Below are 17,001 nucleotides of genomic sequence, written 5' to 3' on the forward strand. Positions count from 1 at the left end.
CCTTTTGGGGAGGGGGCCTCCTGAGGAGCGGCTCCCAGAGCCTAGGGGTGACGAGGATTGGCTGGACTCCATAGGCCCGGGTCTGTGGGAGCACCAGAGGGGCACAGTGTTCAGGCTGGAGGCTCTGCTGGAGAGGACAGCCGGGGCACAGAGCAAGGATGCAGCCTTGGAAGAGGAGGTGGTGCTGATGGTGGAAGACATAATGGCTGAGGTAGAGGTGGTGGTTGTGGAGGAGACCGACGTGGAGTGGCAGAAGGTGAACCAGCGGGCAAGGCTGGCCCTGGACCCAGCATACCCGGGGAGTCAATGGACTTGCTGGAGATCCTTCACTTGGAGCTGGGCTCCGTGAATGCTCCAATCCACAGGGTACCTCCGGCTTCTGGGCCAGAGCCATATCCTTGCAGCTGCCGATGCAGGGATAGGCATCGGGCTTCAGGAGGGGATTGGGGGCTGGGTGGAGGGAGGAGCCAGGTGGGAGGCCCAAGGGGTCAGCCAGGAGGCAGGGGATGGGGGACAGGGTGGGAGCCGAGGCCACGTTCCTGCAGATCAGAGGCCAGCTTGCTAGTGGGAGCCGTGAGAGCACGTGGTAGGAAAGGGGAGCCAAGCACAGCACTCACAAGGGAGAATCGCGGTACCAAGGGCCCTTCACGCACAGCGCCAAGTTAAAAGGTATGTTTCCTTGGGAAATGCCCTGGAGGAAGGGGAGTCTGCACGCCCGTGCCAGCTATTGAACCACCCCCGCTCTGAGTGCCTGTTTCCAACAGGCTCACCCCAGAAACACAAGGTGCTGAAGACTCGGGTTCGCGGTGCATCGAGCTGCTGACCTCCACAAGGCAGGCACCAGGTCCCCAGATATGCTTTCTTCCGCCTGCCGGCGCTGCACACAAAGCGGTGTAGGCCCTGAGCATATATAACCTCCTTTGCACCCACGCGAGCCCCATGGGGAGCATGACGCACAACCCTGCAGCCCATTCTACCTACAGGGCTTCCCTCAACTGTACAGGCCCACCTCTCAGGAAGACCAGGATAAGAGGACACCAGACACCCGGACATCAGCAGAGCATGCCCAGCACCCTGCACACCAGGGCCTCCTGCAGCTCATGAACGCTGAGGAAGAAACCGCCTCACACCACCCCGCCCCCTGCCCCTAAGCTGCAACCACCTGCCCACTTATTCCGCCACCTGTCCAGGGTCAGCTCAGCTGTCTTTGCCTGGCTCCACCCACCCCCAAAACAACCATAGTTTTGAAGTTGCTCCCTCTCCAGACAGAGGCAGAGGTAAACAAGGGAGGGTGACAGGCCAAATGTCTGGGAGATAACCCTGCTCCACATTCTCTGTGCTCCTGCAAATTGCAGGGTTTCACGAGGCTTGCCCACCCAATCATCTGGAGTCTCCTTGAGCAGAGGTAGATTGTTTGGCACACCCAGATGTCGGCATGGGTCAGAAACCATGATGAAGTCCTGCTGTGCTACATGATGGTCAGGCTGGGGAGCTGGGGGCTATGGGAGGGGTCCGGTGTCTGAGTCAGTTTGAGGTCCCCCTGGGCCCCGGTGGTGTCTCAGTGGCAGAGCTGGGAAGGGGAAACTCATGCTTCGCTCCAGCTAGCAGGCCACCTCAGCCCAGCTAGATGAAATGGTCCCGTTGAGTCCATCCTCTTTCTCCTTCTTGGTCAGGCAGGTGGAGGAACACAGCCATCCAGGTTACTGGCCGCAGGAAGAAGATTTACTTTCATCACAACCTTTACTTCCACAATGAAGTGATCATTCAGGAGTATTGTGTTGGCATCCCTGGTAAGGAATGCCTCCCAGCATTGTAGGGGAGCTGGTGTGTGGGAGGGTCAGCCTGGCTTGAACCTTCCTGGCTCCTCTGCCTCCAGGATACAGGGTGTCTCGTTCCACTGCAGTCCACCGGTTCTGGGATCTTGAAGGTCAAGCCTCCAGCTGCAGGCAGAATATGGCCTACCTGAGCTTGTTCAGTTGGTTGGCTGAACATGACTGCCTGGGTTTTGGCAGGATTTCTGAGGTCGAGTCTGCCGTGGGGCATCATAGGAAAGGACCTCGCTGGTCATTCCTTGGCCTTTGGGGAATTGGCTTTGAACCCTGACCTGACCTGTAGTGGACCCCCTTCTACATTCCCCCAGATCATCAGCCAGGCCTATGGCTCAATCCCTTGCAGTTCTACCCCGGGGAGGGGAGGGACAGCATTAGAGAGGGAACAGAGAGGAGGCCAGCCAAGGAGCCTAGAGCTGTGAACTGAAAGGCCTTTGAGTCCTGGATCTGTGCCCTACTTGGAGAATCCAAGGATCATGGAGGAGACTGCAGTGAGCAATCCCACGCCATCCATGGGTTGGGGCAGAACGGCCCATAAGGGAACTGTAACACCCACATTTAAGGATTGGGGAACCCTAAGCTACCTATGATGCATATGTGGCTAAAGTCAGTGGGTGAGAAGCAAGGCTTAAGGGATAGCTGTCTTATCATCACTCTCCACCTCCCTCCCCTGCCTTGAGGCCTGCTACCCACTGGGGCTCAGTTCGAGCTCAACCAGGGCCCCCTCCCTCTCTGTGCGGATGTCCACCTGAGGCCCTTCTAGGTTTATGTCCTTTTGGAATGGTTCTCCCAGGCCCGTCATGTTCTGTTTCAAGGAGCCCAGGCTCCCCTGACATGCATTCTCCTCTCTGTCATTCTCACTCCCACTTTCCTTCCTTGCCAGATAAGACAGGCCACTGCACAGGGAATCTGGAAGACAACACTGGGCTCCAGTGTGAGGAAATGTTCTACGTTCTCCATGTACTTGTATTTTAGTGTTTCCTCCGGGGGAGGAAATGTTAAGAGATTACAAAATGGATGGGGACCTTCAGTGTGTGTCCAGGGAGGGACACACACTGGCTGGGAATTAAGACCCACCTGAGTAATGCCGTGGACATCCAGTGTCAGTTATCTTGATAAAGACCTGCTTTGTTACATCGCCTACTGTTAATATAAAAGTTAATTTCTTAGAATATTGAAAAGCAAATTTAAGTATGAGGAAATATAATTTGTTCATAATTGTATGAAAAAACTGCAGACTGATCCATTTTTCATTACAATTTTTATGTGAGACTTGAAGTGTTTATGAAGTTTTAAGATACATTTTTATTGTTCTACTCCTGGCAATTTTTATGATCATTTTTGCAATACAGAGACATGGACACTAGGAAGTTTTTGAGGGATTTTCAGTTTCTTTTAGAGAGCTTAGTTGTAAACTTTGATATTTTTCCCCTGTGGTTCTTTTCAGTTTACTGTTTGTATTTTATATATGAGATGTTAAATTTGTTTTCTTATTTGCCCCTTCTGGAACTTTCGTTTTAAAGGAATTTTGTTTTCTGTTAGATATGTGAGTTTCCTGTGAGCACTTTTTCTAGTACTGATTTTTTTTTAATTCGTTAGTTTTTGGGTGTTTGTTTGTTTGTTTCTTTTGAGATGGAGTCTCACTATGTCACCCAGGCTGGAGTGAAGTGGCACGATCTCGGCTGACTGCAAACTCTGCCTCCCAGCTTCAAGGATTCCCCTACCTCAGCCTTCTGAGGAGCTGAGATTACGGGCGCATGCCACCATGTCCAGCTAATTTTTGTATTTTTAGTCAAGACTGGGCTTCACCATATTTGCCAGGCTGGTCTTGTACTCCTGACCTCAAGTGATCCGACCACACTGGCCTCCCAAAATGCTGGGTTTCCAGGCGTGGGCCACCACACCTGGCCTCATTTGTTTGTTTATGTATTTTAATCCTTCTTCTATTTTCTTCATGTACATGTATTTTAGAGTTATCGAAATCACATATTTTATTTAGTTAATACTTTAGTAAGATTTTAAAAGTAATTTTTTCATTCAGTAAATACAATATTGTGAATAGATTAAATCTTGTGTAGTATTGTCATTCTGTCTTTTAGAAATTATTAAGAACTCTGATACTGTTTCTCTCCCACCTGAAGAGAACATGCAGATAGTTATAAAAAATTGTGTGAATGGGTAGGTGTTAGAATATAATTTGAAAGAACAGTAAAGTTCACAAATACAATTTCACATTTGTATTTTGCATCATTTTGAAAATTTTATTTGCTGACACATGAAATTCTGCATTCACCTTCATGTTAAATATACAGTTATGAATCAGTTTCAAGAATGAAAACAATCCAACGCCAAGCGTTAGTTCGGGAAGTAGAAAGCAGTTGTTATGTAGCAAAAAACATATTTATTGAAGGTATATTTAGAGAGATTTTAGAAGGCTTAAGTCAATATTTTGTTGTTGTTGCTCTGGTGTTTTATCACACTGTGACCAGACTGTAGCATCACTAGTTATAGTCACTAGGCTACCAAAGTCTCAGGGCTGCAGCAATTGTTATTGAAGAAAGTGGCAGTGTGCTTGGCTGTTTAAGGAGGCCAGAGGACTTAGGAGTTTTCACCCAAAGCACATGGGCCTGGTTTAGTGGGTAGCCTTCCTTTGCTGAAGTAGATAAGATCCAGGAGAAGTGTTGACTTATTGTAGTAGCTAGGGCTTTGAGACTGGTGAAGCCTATTTGTCTCCAACTGCCATTGCCAGATATTGGTCTGCACATAATGACACTTCCTGAACTCACTGACTCCTGTAAATTCAAATGTAGCATTTGGATTTAAATCCCTATTCCAACTTCTTAACCTTAGATCTAATAAGTGGATAACAAAAGATGTATTCAGAAGAAAGTGAGACATCAGATATGTACAAAAGTAAATCATCCTGATCAAATACCTTCAAAAATATTACTACAAAAATCACTGAAGATTAAACCTTAAAAAGTTATTTTAATTGGGGAAATAGAAAAAGGTTGGACTCGTTTGAAAGTCTGAGGGGTAAAGATACTATTATTAGAATATGGGAATTATATAAAATGTCTAATTTGTTTGAAGAGCAGCATACTAGCTATTTAGTATGGCTAAAGATTAATAACCCATGTAAGAAAACTCAGAGATGAACAGCAATTTTTTTCAGAGATTTTGTTCTGTAATTAAAGACTTTTAAAATGGTTGCCTACTGACGAGCAATTCGCTTATTATTTAGACATATGTTGTACACCATTTTATACAGGGACAAAGTTATAGTTTCTATCATGTAGAACAAAAAATAATCGACTGTGTACCACATTTGCATTAGAGTCTTTGGTCTGAGTAATGAAGCAAACAATGGAACTGCCTATGCCAGGGTACAGGTGGGCACAGCTGGAAGCTTCCATCACTTGCATCTTTAACATTTCTGGATTCTCATCGGTCTCTCCTAGAAAGACAAATGGACTATAACTATTCTAAAGAACATATGTTACATTTAATCACTAAGTATTGAGGTAAGACCATGATCTGTCTTATCACTGTCTCCTCATTACTTTAAACTTGTATGTATAACATACAAAGATATTCAGTTTATTTTCTCACCATTAACATTTTACACTGCACATTTATCAATTTCATTCTCTTTCTAGTGACTTTGTTGTTGTTGTTGTTGTTGTTGTTGTTGTTGAGATGGAGTTTCGCTCTGTCACTCAGTCTGGAATGCAGTGGCCTGATCTCGGCTCACTACAACCTCCGCCTCTTGGGTTCAAGCAATTCTCCTGCCTCAGCCTCCTGAGTAGCTGGGATTACAGGCACACACCACCACTCCTGGCTAATTTTGTATTTTTAGCAGAAATGAGGTTTCCTCATGTTGGTCAGACTGGTCTCAAACTTCTGACTTCGGGTGATTCACTGGCCTCAGCCTTACAAAGTGCTGGGATTACAGGCGTGAGCCACCACGCCAGCCCCCCGCTTTTTTCTTGAGACAAGTTCTTGCTTGGTCACCCAGACTGGAGTGCATTGGCACAATCTTCACAAACTGCAGCCTCAATCTCCTAGTCTCAAGCTATCTTCCTGTCTCAGCCTCCCACGTAGCTGGGACTACACGTGTGCAACACCACACCAGCCTATTTGTTGTTGTTGCTGTTTAGTGATGAAGTCTTGCTATATTGCCCAAGTGGCTATCACATTCCTGGGCCCAAAGGGTTCTCCTAGTTCAAGCTCCCAAAGGCTGGAAATATAGGAGTGAGTCACTGCGGACAGCATCATCACCCTTTACTCACTTTTTAAATGCCACTCTTCAAAATTAACAAGTAAATTTTACTTATGGAATTCCAAATTCCAAGTCAAGTTCAGCTTCATTTTCATAAAGAGGTTAAAAACAAAATAAAACCAAAAAAAGCTTCATTTTCCTTTGTGTTGAAGTGAGCAAAGAGTTAGAAAGCAAATCATCTCTATTTTGGTTTACGAAATTGACTATACATAGAAAGATCCTCATATAATTGTTTTCAGATCTAAAATCCTGTGAAGTTATTATCAGGACCATCATCTTATAAAACAAAAACAAATCTCCTAGTGGGTCTTTTATGTGGATTAAATATCTTATAATTAGTAATGGATACAATTGTGATTATAGTTATTCCTTGAACCATAATATTAAAAATATGAACCTCATTTTTTTAGAGCTGCTACCCTAATATGAAAAGTAACTGCTGACCTGGTATAATAATTTGTGGCCCAGACAGCCAGCATTCTGAATTATTCAGGTTTTTCAGATAGCCCAACTGTGCTAAGAGCCGAATGGGAGTCTAGACATCTTGGAGGAGTAGCAAAGCCTGATCATTTCTTTCTACCCCACTCAACAACCGGAATCTCTCATGAAATAGCATGATAGACACCTTCACAATTCTCAGTGGTGTGCCAGTGTGCCTCAGGCCCAGAATCACAGCAGTGTTTTCAGGATTCCTGTGTGCACAGGCAAAAATTTATTATAGTACATTCATTAGAAAACCAGCACCTTAAGCCTACATCAGGCTTTCCAGCATATTTCTTTAGTCATGATACACAAGGTACCTAGCTTATCTTCAGAGAAATCAGAAATCTATGAATAAAGAGCCCACAGACAATGGGATTAGGAGAGGAATTAATTAACAGAGGTACTAGTAAGCCAAACACAGTGAGACAATTTATTTTTAGCCTAAACCAAAAATGTTATCTGTATATGCCAGATGGTCATACATGATAGAAGTGAATTTGGACAGAGAAACCTTCAGCAATGTATTTATGGGATAATGAATTATAGGGTATGGGAAGAGGCAGGCACAAACTTACATGTTCCTGACACAGTGGGCAGCTGTGAGAATCCAACAGTGGCTAACTATGGAACCACAGCAGAAATCACTTCCATGGCTGATGATCACAGCTTGCCAAGGCATAGCATATTGCAGAGCAATCCGATCTGCCAAAGCTGAGGAGAAAAATAAGCCTAATTGTGCTGATTTGAATAGAATTGCCAACTGTAGATGATTTTTAAAGTTTTAAATCCCTCCTATTTCTGCTAACTGAGTCAGCATTGTTAAATACGACTAGCGAAGACAAAGTTCTACCTCTATTGTGTTTATGCATTTTCCTTGAAAAAAAGTATTCCTGTTATTATCTTTCCAAGGTCATAGTTTCTTTATATCCTAGCTTAAATTTCTTTAATCAAAATATTGGGAGCCATTCCAGCTTTCTCTCCCACTGCAATATTTGTATATCTATGATTTTAGCTACTTAGAAGTCATTGAAGCAGATAGGCCACAAAAAATACAATGATTTGAAGATATTAGATAGATAAGGAAAAATTTGGAGATAAGGCAGCTGTCTCTAAATTGGAGGGGGCTTATCTTCCTAAACTTATAATCTTAGTGAGATATCAAACCAATAGTTTAAATAGAAAATTTAAGTTTGAGGTTCAGGAAAGAGCTCATATTTTTAAAAGTATTTTAGAATTCCTCAGAAAACTGAGTTGAAGCAATGCTCATTAATATATAGAGAGAGAGATAAAAATGGTGAAGATGACCTGTCTATAGAAGGGGTAAGGAAGTATAGATGAAATTAGAAGCATAACTAAGATCTTAAGTGTAGCTGTCTTTGAATTAGACTTTGGAGGATGTAAGCAAATAATTATGGCCTCCTTTATGTTTTAAAGTATTATTTACTGTAGCTTTGGCAATAGGTGGTAGCTATAAAATAGCTGCAGTTAAGTGCACATTTAATACATGAGACCAAAAGAGATCACTCAATTTCCAAGGAAATAGGTGAAGTACAGTAACATGAAATAGACATTGCTAATCTGATGATAAGTTTTCTGATAGCCAAGGGAAGGGGGAACCTGATAGTCGCACTGTAATATAGTCTAGTACACTAGCACCTAAAACACATTACTTATCAACTACTATGCTGTTTCCAAACATCATAATATCTTTAACTTAAAACAAACTTAATTTTAAATAACTATATTACAAGTGTCAGGTACTGCATGGTGGTAAGGAAATGTCTTTGTGTTAGGAGAGTGTGTCTTAATGTTAGCCCTATTCATCTTTTGCCATGAGAAATTGATCAATCCATTGTACTTATCTACTATCAGAATACGCATTTAAGATAATTATAATAATCATGTTATTTGATCTATAGCATAGAGTAATCTGTAGGGATACTATGGAAATTGAATCATATATCAAGTATGAAATGGCTATGTGAGCCATAAGGAAAATAATTTTTTCAAGCATTTCTCAGGAAGAGCTTTCTCTCCACTCTTGTTCCCTCTATTCTTTTCTATTTCCATTCTCTTCTTCCTTTACTTCTCCTACCAAGTTTTTGAGCCTTACTCTGAGGCTGTGGCAGAAAGATGAAGTGTGGCCGGAAAGCACTAGCAGTGGAGGTAAAAGCCAAGGCATTTGTAGAGGTAGAGACTGAAAGGGACATGGAAGCAGAGGTAGTCATGTGTCCTTGATGGTGCCAGGGTGCATGGCTAGGCCATGTCACTCCCTGGAGCCAGAAAAGGAAAGGGTGCACTTGGCTGAAGACACAGGGCTTTGTGCAATGCTCCTCAAAGTAACAAGATTCCCACTTGCACCCAAGTGTCCTTTTGCTGTCGCTGGCACACCGAAGGTGCTCTCAGGTCACCCTGCAAAAAACAAGAGACAAGATATCAATCAATATTTTGAAGGAGGGCCAGAAGTAACTTTTGTTGTTCAAGATATTTCTCTTTCTCTCTGGTATTCACACCCCATGAATTTGTACCTTACAGCCAGCCTCCCGCATAGCTTTCTTGGCCACCATACAAAAAGTGAATTCATTCAACTTGGGGCAAAATTGGACACAAGTGCTATTTGTAGAATGCTTGGGTGCTTTTTTTGCTGAATTCTAGGACTTTCTGAAGAAAAACAGAGAAGAGGTATTTGTGGTTGTTTGTTTGTTTTCAAATTTAGCTTAGATTAGAGAGAGAAACATAGTGAAGAGAAAGACAATTTTTTTTTATTATTCAAGAGAGGATAATATTCTTTTCCCAAACATACTTCTCTTCCATGCCATTGTCTTCTTCATTAGTCACCCCTCATAAGGGACCAACTAGGTAGCTAATAGTCACATAGTTGTATAAATTTACTCCATTCCAGACTTTCCTCTGGGCATACAGGAAGGACCAGGGGTTGAAAATGTTGTGGCTGCCTCGGGAAGATCAACCCAGGGGTCCCTTGAGACCTAGGAAGGGTATGGCACTGTCAATCCTGACTGTCTAAGCTTAGGCAGAATCCAGAAGATGACTAAGCCCCATTTGGACCAGGGCCAGCGCTCCTGAGCTTTTTCTGGGGAAAAAATCAAGAAAAAGTCTTATTATTTCCACATTTCAATTGGAATAAGCCCTGTACATCATGTGAATCAGATGAAGTCCAGGTAAGCACTAAAGTACAAATACTACTTTATAAACTATTTTTGAGGATCACTTGAGACCAGGTGGGCAACATGGTAAGACTTTCTTTCTGGAGAAAATGAAAAAAAATTAGCCAGAATCAGTGGTGCATGCCTGTGGTCCCATGTACTGAGGAGGCAGAGGTGGGAGAATCCCTTAATCTTGGGAATTTGAGGCTAATGTGAATCATGCCACTGCACTGCAGCCTGGGCAAAAGAGCAAGACCCTGTCTCCATCTCTCTTTCTCTCTGTCTCTCTCTCACACACAGACACAGACACACAAAGAGAAAGATATTCATTAACAATCTCAATGTTGTAATTGCTTTATAATGATATCTTAATCTTGAAATGAATTACTCAGACTTACATAAAATTGCCATATCTAGCTGTGGTAAGGATCCACTGTTCATTTAGTATGGAGCCAGCACAGAAATGAGAGAAAGACAGTTGCAGGAAACTATCCAAGGAAATTCACCAATTTTTGCCTCCCAGCAGTTGGGAAAGAGGGGGACATGGCCAGGGCGTAACCCATACTCTGCAGAAGGAATAAACCTGTGGAACAGAGTGAGATTAGTGTTACTAGTCTCCTATTTCTAAAATCTAATTTTAGGTTTTTAGGAATATGCTTGGAAATTCAGCATCTTCAATTCTGAGAAAATATTTGGAAATGTACATTATTCATCCAACAATTTTAGATAAACTACAGAGGTTATCTCCATATTTTCCCTTCAAATAATACAGTACATATGTTATATATCTTATTATTTATATCCAAGATATAATACTATTATCCAACAGTGTGTATCTATATGTACATACCTCAAGTGGAAATAAGAAAACATTTCTAAGAAGTAAGACTATCTTTAAAATACTGTTCTCTGAATAGAATTGTGTTCATAAAACATAGTTCATAAATCTTGTTTGGCAAAAATAAGATATTCTGTTCATATTTAGACATCTCTGCTGATTCATATAATAACATACATTTTGGTTTTGCAAAGGTCTGAGAACATAACCTCTTATCTTACAAACTCTGGTTTTAGGCTTCAACAAGAGTCTTCGTACCAAGTATATTAACTCAAACATACGACTAGACTAAAGGTGCCTGTGGTTTCATGAGAAATAACACCTGTCTTGAAGAGCCAGTAAGCCTGTAAACTCTCTTTCCAGATCACAGCTAGTTGACACTCATCCAGGGAAACATTGCGTTCTGAATGCCTAAGAGGTTGTTGTACAGGCTTGGGTCCAGATTGAGATCCAGGCATCAGGAGAGGGTGTTTTATTAAAAGTGTGGCTGGAGCAGCATGCAAGGATGAAAAAGATTGAGAAAGAATGGACTCTTCAGTAAATGTTGAGGAAGATATTTTCTGAAGAGGATTAGCAGAAAAGGCTATGGAAAGAAGAATAGGAGAGGAGACCAGAGGAGAAAAAACTGAGCAAGATGGGAAAATGCAGAATGAAGGGAATGTACAAGAAGAAAAGACTTAAGAAGAACACAGTGTACATGGAGATGGAAAAGAACAAGAAAGAAGAAAGAAAAAGGAGGAAGAAAGAGAGACAAGAAAGGTAGCTGGGACTTCAGGGCTTTCTTTTATCTTGATAATTTTTAATTTCCTTCCATAGTGCTGGTAAACAACTCTTCCAGGAAGCCAAATGCTTTTAAGCTGGCTTGGTTGGAGAGAATTGATTTTATCCTGGCTTTCTGTGGCAGTTATCTCAGTTAACAAAGCTATTAAATACTGATCTGGGAAAGAAACTGTTTTTACTGGCAAAAAGGTTACACGTTTAGACAAGGAGACAAAATGACTCATTAATAGTGTTTCTCCATTCAGCTCAATTTCAGGAGGAGAAAATGATGCAATTATATTAGCCTTATAATGGGTTCTGGGTCTTAGTATTTTTGTTTCAGGCTAGATCCAGGTTCTCACTTTGCCACCTTTAAAATCCACAAGGGATTCAATAATATCAGCTTCAGACTGGATCCAGTCTGTGTCTGCTTGGGTTACAGGCAGTATCCAAGATATGAGTGTTCTTCCTTTAAGCAAGATCCGTGGTTTGACTACTGCAGGTAGAACCTTGGGCCAGAATCTTAGAACCAAAGTTTCAGACTGAATAAAATTGTGAATTATATCAATGTCAGGCTGGATCGAGGAACTGAGTATTTGAGATTTTGAATAAGCCTATGAGCTGCCTTTATGCACCTGAATGTAAAACAAAGATCTGACTATATCAGTTTCCTGCTTGTTCCAGGGTCTCACTGCTTGGGTTTCAGGGTGGGTCCATGTTTGATATGTAGCAGCTCTTTGCTGAGTCCAGGGACAAAATATACCAACTTCAGTCTGGGGCCAGGGAGAAAGTGGCTGACTTTCAGGATGAATTCAGGATTTAACTGTATCACATTGAGGCTGTAAGCAAGATGTGACTGTATCAATTTCAGTCATGTTACAGGGTTTTATTCCTTGGCTTACAGTCCAAATTTGGAATACTTCAGTTTCAGGTTGGTTCCAGTATCTCATTGAATTTATTTGAGTCTGGAACCAGTATCTTATCACTCTATTGGTTTCATGGTGGGTCCAGGGATGAATTCCAGAGTAAGTCCATGGTCTGATTGCAGCAGGTGCATGCTAAATCCAAGAGTAATTTATGCTAATTTGATTGTGGGTCCAGGAGTGTGACGCTTGAGATTCAAGTTGGGTCCAGGGTCAAACTGCATCGTTTTGGGGACAAACATATCAACATAGCTGTCTCAGGCCAGGTCCTACTTGCTTGAGATTCAGGCTCAGTCCATTGTTTTATTTTATCAGTTTCAGAATGGGTCCAGTGTCTGACAGTATTGGTTTCAGCATAGGTCCAAGGTTGGATAACATCACCTTCAGACTGGGTCCAGGGTCTGACTGCATTCTTTTCAGATTGGTTCCATGGGTGGATTACGGCTGCATCCAGGTAGTAACTGTTTGAGAGTAAGGTTGAGTACCATTTCTTCTTACATAATTTTGGGTCTGAAGCCAAGCACTCAGAATATTAATATCAGGCATGGTCAAGCATTTTGCTGCCTGTATTTCAGTCTGATACAGTAGCGTATCAGACAAGGACAGGGTCCAGAGTCTGACTGCTTGAAATTCAGCATGAGTCAAAGGTCTGATTGTATTAGTTCTAGCTTGAGTCCAAGGGTGGATTGTGCCTGCTTCAGTCTGGATCCATATTTTGCTATTACGGCTTCAGAAATTGTTGTGGATCTTATTGTACCTACTTCAGATGGTGTATATGGGAAGAAGGCATCCCTTTTGGATTGGATCCATGTTATTAAAGTTGTAGTTCTCTGTTTGGCCCAGGATGCTATTTTACCAGGTCCAAAGGGAGTAAATGTGCTCAGTGTTTGAAATTCTGGTGAACCCAAGGTTTTATTTTTTCTGTTCCAGTTTTAAACAAAGTTCTATAACTAGAGCTTCAGGTTGGGACCATGGTTTTGCTGCTGGAGGCCCAGGCACTATCCAGGATATAAGTGTTCCAAATTCAGGCAAAGTCCATTCACTGATACATTCAATTTCATGATGTGTCCATAAAATAGACTCTTGATTTTTATCTTGGATCAAAGGTTGTGTTTACTACTGGAGACTCAGACTGGGATCACGGAGTGATTGATTCAGACACAGGTAGTTTCCAGGTTTTTCCTGCTGTAGGGATATGCTAGGTCCATGGTAACACTGAGGAAACTACAGCCCATGCCTCTGGGTTTTCTGCTGAATATTCCTCGTAGTTCCATAATATAAGTATATCAGATACAGTCTGTGTCCAGATAATTCCTACTGGAGACTGGGCCTGCAGCCACAGTATAATTTTGTCAGAAACTGGCTGTGTGGAGGTAATGACTGCAGAAGATTCAGCCTGGGTCCAAAGTGCAACTATATCAGATACAGGATGTGTCCAGGGATTTGTTGCTAGAAAAAAAGGTTTGGTCCATGGTGTGACTGTGGAAACTATTGCTTCTATCCACGAATTGACTGCTAGAGATACAGGCTGGGTCCACAATGATAATGTATTAGACATAGGCAATATACAGGGATTTACTGCTGAAGATTCAAATTGGATCAATCCTATGTATGTGTCAGATACAGGCAGTATCCATGCAATTAATGCTGCGGATTCAGATTGGGACCATAATCTGGTTGTATTAGATGAAGGCTGTGCCCAGGCCTTTACTGTTGCAGATACAGCCTGTGCCCAAATTGTAGCTGTATGAAAAACAGGCTCTGTCCAGGGATTTATTGCTGGAAATTCAGCCTGGGTCCAGGGTATATCTATGGAAGCTATAGCCTCTGTCCAGGTATTTAATGATAGACATTTAGTTTCAGTACAAGCTTTCAGTGTACCATGTAAACTTTGTGAAAAGAAGATTAATGATAGAGTTGCAGGCTGTATACAGTATGAGTGTATCAGCAACAGGCTTTGACCAAGCATTTACTGCTAAAGATTGAGTCTGGGTCCATGGTATGACTATATCAGTCTCGGCCTATAGCAGAGGACTTGGGGCTGGAGATTCAGGATCTGTCCAGCTATTTACAACTGGAGACTTAGACTCCATCATGGAATTTACAGCTTGAAATTCAGCCTCGTTCCAAGTGTTTACTGATGGATATTTCATTTGGGTCTATAGTTTGCCTGCATCAGGTAGAGATTGTAACCAGAAAGTGATTGCTGGAGGTTTGGTCTGTGTCCGTATTATGACTGTATCAGATAAAGCCTCTCTCCTGGGAATCATTACTAGAGATACAGCCATGTACTGCAGTGTGACTATACCAGTTTCAGCCACTGTTAATGGATTTATTCCTGGCAACAGATCCTGGGTCTATGATGTGACTATTTTAGTTTTAGACTATCTCTGTTGTTTTACTGCTACACAAACATTCTTAGCCAATGGTGTCACTCTATCAAATAGAGTGTATGTGCAGGGATTGTTGATTTTAGAATGGGCCTGGGTCCACAGTATGACAATTTCTGTTTCAAGATTTGTGGAGGGATTTACTCCTACAGATTCAGCTTGGTTTGGTGGTATAACTGTAGCTGGTATGGGCTGTGTCCAATCATTTACTTTTTGTGGGAAAGAGAGTTTCAGGAATGCCAGATGAATTGGTCTCCCCTGTGTGAGACACCCATGGGGAGCCATGTGTGGCATCTGAGGAGAAAAGTGTCCTTACTGCCTTCATGTCTTTATGCCCCGAGAGCATAAGAGCTCAGCGGCATGCCACACGTTGCTTGGGGAAATAACACTCCCTTGAAGCAGTGGAGTAAAATCAAACATCTTGGCTTCTCCTGAAATCTGCTCCCACCCATTTTAGTCCCGATGAATTGAAGGTCTTAAGCAGTTTAGACACACGCTTTTGCTAGGGAAATTCAGATACTGCCACTGCTATACATCTTATTGAACGACTCACGAGTTCTCCTTCACTGATTAATCCTTTTCCTCATCCCTTCTTCCCGCTCCCGCCTGCCCTAAGAACAAAGAGCTTGTAAACCAATAAATTGGGTGGAGGCTGAGAGCTCCAGGCTATGAGTAAGAGTCTGACACTCTGGTCCCTTGGACTAGCCTTTTGAACTGTTATTCTGTCTCTTTCTAATTCTTTATCTCCGCCGGACTCGGGGTACCTGCCGGACTCGAGGTAACCGCCAGCTGGTGTGGGGCTGGTTTCCCCAACATCTGGTGGCCAACGCGGGGCTCCCCATAATCCCTACAAATAATCCAGTGAAGGAACGCCAGAGCGTGCAAAGTGGAGGACGACTGACAAAGGACACCTGAATATGTTTTCACTTCAAGCTCTACAGGTAAGTAGGGCGCTCGGAGAATTCCAGGGTAACCTAGGGAAAATATGAGTCAGGCTGAGAGTAAGTTTGTTAATTAAGCCTGGTGCAGCAGTTATTGTGCCACGGAGGGGTAATTGTGAATACCCAAAATCTTACATCTTTGTTCCATCTCGTAGAAAAGTATTCTTCTTGGTTCCTGGAATATGGAAACATGGATGTAAAAGATTGGGACAAGGTAGGATCAGACTTAATCACAACAAGAGGGCCCTTCTCCACTTGGTCTGTGTGGTCAGCAATTTAAACAGCACTGCAGCCTTTCCACACTGAGGAGGAGGAGGAGAAGTTTCAGGATGATGTAGAAAAGTTTAATAATCAGGAGTCTGCTAATCAGCAAAGTGAACTGTCACAGTCTAGTTTTAAAAAGGGGGAGAAATGGGAAGTTATATATCCTAACCTCCAAAAACTTATGAAAGAAACAGTGCTACCTACTGCGCCTTTAGGGGAAGGTCCGGAATGGCCACTCCAACTTTAGTCTTAGGTATTTTTGGAACAGGAGCCTGCGACGCGGCTTGCAGCTCCCATTATCGCACTCCCTTCCAGTAACTGTGGCAATGGGAAGCTTCAGGCTTGCCCAACAGCCAAGTAAGGGGAGGGAATGATCCAGGCTTACCTGCCTGTTAATTATGGCGGAGGAATACTGCGAGCTAGTCCAAATACAAATTATGGCGCAGGGACAATACAGGCGTCCATTCACCAGGCACAAGAAATGGGGAATTCGGATGCTTGGCAGTTTCTGGTAATTATTTCTCCAGCTGAGGAGCCCAGAGAACATGCTCAAGCATGCTGGGAGCCATTTCCTCTTAAAATATTAAAAGTCTTTAAAGCAAGCAATTGGACAATATGGGCCAAATTATCCTTATATTCATTCCTCGTTACAATCTGTGGCTTATAACTGGCGTTTAATACCTATAGATTGGGAGTCATTAGCCTGATCCACCCTGTCCCCCTCTGAATTTCTCCAATTTAAAACCTGGTGGACAGATTAAGCAACAAATCAGGCATGCAGAAATGCTCAAACCCAACCTCTGTTAATATCACATCTGATCAATTGCTTGGAATCGGACAGGCATGGGGTACTCTAAATCAACAGATAGTAATGGGTGATGAGGCTGCTTATCAGCTCAGAACGATGTGCCTGAGTCTGGGAAAAAAATCACAACCCTGGTACTACTTATCCTTCTTTTAACTCAGTTTAACAGGGTCCAAGGGAGACTTATCCAGATTTTATCGCCCATTTGCAAGACATGGCTCAAAAGGGTATTTAGGATTCTCATGCCAGGAAAGGGATCATTCAGCTGCTTGCTTATGAAAATGCTAATACAGAATGTCAGGCAGCAATTAGACCTATTAAGG

At 42.6% G+C, this 17,001-nt stretch overlaps 1 protein-coding gene and 1 long non-coding RNA gene across 2 annotated transcripts in view; one reads left to right on the top strand and one right to left on the bottom strand.

Annotated features, from left to right (window-relative positions):
* LOC129395733 (RNA-binding motif protein, Y chromosome, family 1 member F/J) overlaps nucleotides 1-17,001 on the bottom strand; it is a 333,547-nt gene that overhangs the window by 49,266 nt on the left and 267,280 nt on the right. The window lies entirely within an intron of this gene.
* The window catches only part of LOC129395736 (uncharacterized), a 30,579-nt gene continuing 24,463 nt past the window's right edge, over nucleotides 10,886-17,001 (top strand). Inside the window, exons 1-2 of the long non-coding RNA XR_008622989.1 lie at nucleotides 10,886-11,355; nucleotides 15,447-15,609. This is a non-coding gene — a long non-coding RNA (uncharacterized LOC129395736). The remainder of the gene's footprint in view (nucleotides 11,356-15,446; nucleotides 15,610-17,001) is intronic.

This window comes from Pan paniscus, chromosome Y (assembly GCF_029289425.2).
Source record: "Pan paniscus chromosome Y, NHGRI_mPanPan1-v2.0_pri, whole genome shotgun sequence".
NCBI classification, from domain to species: Eukaryota; Metazoa; Chordata; class Mammalia; order Primates; family Hominidae; genus Pan; species Pan paniscus.